This window comes from Lagenorhynchus albirostris, chromosome 17, assembly GCF_949774975.1.
Source record: "Lagenorhynchus albirostris chromosome 17, mLagAlb1.1, whole genome shotgun sequence".
NCBI classification, from domain to species: domain Eukaryota; kingdom Metazoa; phylum Chordata; class Mammalia; order Artiodactyla; family Delphinidae; genus Lagenorhynchus; species Lagenorhynchus albirostris.
The window spans coordinates 42442224-42443745 of record NC_083111.1 but is presented as its reverse complement, the minus strand read 5'-3'; positions in this window follow the sequence as shown (position 1 = coordinate 42443745).

The window sequence follows — 1522 nt, the reverse complement described above, 5'->3', positions numbered from 1 at the left end:
TTGATATCGGAAACAATTTCTTAATATTATAAATTTGGGAACACTTCTGGTAGATGTTTCTTACAAGTTCCTGGTAAGTTAATTCGTCTTTGACTCAATCAATTCCTTCTTGGGAAGGAGAGAATTAAAATATAGCAAGCTTAGAGAAAGAGAGTCAGTTTACTAGGCTGGTGTGTTGTCCTTCTGGTGAAGATGAGAACAGTAGAAGATTTTCCTTTTTATTTTCAAAGTCTTTTATAGTGGTTTCATCACAAGACAGCTCTATTTTCTTTGAAGTGTTAGGAGTTTCTGGGGCAGGCTATATTATCCATCTAATATCTACTACTCGCTTAGATTATGCTACAGAACACATTCGATTTGGGATTATCTACACTGTTATGTTTCTGAGCAAAGATAGTCAAAGTTGCCCACAGCTGGCTACTGAGAATCAGGAAAGGAAAAGGGATAGGGAGGAAAGTTGTTTGAAGGTGAGCAATGAGACATAGTAAAAGGCCATAACAAACCTTTGACTTTTTGCCAGTGTGTAAAGATTTGAAGCATGAATACTTTTTTTGTATTTTCCATTTACCATTTAGACATGTAGTCCTGGGCAAATGATTTAACCCGTGCGTCTGATTCTTTATTTGTAAGGTGAGGCATCCTGGCTTCACTTACCTGCCTGAGGATCACGAGATTGAGCAGACTGTTAACACTGGTGGCCCCCAAGGAGCCACACCTGGTATCTGCGCTCGCACTGTAGCCCCCTCCCACGCTGACTCAGCCGGTGCGCTCTGCTTCATGGGACACTTGTGCATCTGTGCTTGTCCTCTTGGAACCCTGAGCCAGGATGGAAAGAGGTCTGGTGACGCTTGGAGAAATGAGGTGGAACAAGACTCCTGACCAACCCTCAGCTATTCCGGCTCTGCCACCTGGGCACCAGGTAAGGGAGTGAAGAGGCCGTCTTGGATATTCCAGCCTCAGCAGATACCACACGGAGCAGAGCTACCCGGCCGAATTCACAACTTGGAGAAACAAAGTGTTTCAAACCACTAACTTTGGGGGAAGTTTGTGTGCATTGGGGTTTTGTGTGCTGGATATCCTGAAACCTTGTGAGAAACTAGATTCATAATTTGTCAGGGCCTTCCTGTTGGCGTATTTTATTCATGCGCTCAACAGACATTTGAGTTCCTAGAATACAGTGCTGGGTGTGGCATGGATATGTGCCTTCACGGAGTTCTCTGATGGATGAGATCAATACACAGGGAACAAGGAAGAAGGTTCAATCAGGAGGCGAAGCATGGAACCATCCTGCCTAGTCTTCCTATGGCTCAGAACCTCAGAACAGGCTAGCTGTGCTGCTGTAATGAACAGCCCTAAAACCCCAGAAGTTTTTATTTCATACATGTCCAACTTGGGGCCAAAAAATTTCTGCTCCACGTCATCCGAGTGGCAGAGGTTGATGGAGCTTCCACCATGTCCGAAATGTAGCCAGTCTATGGAAGGGGAAAGGAATGTGAAAAACTGCTCTTAAAAACGTCTCACA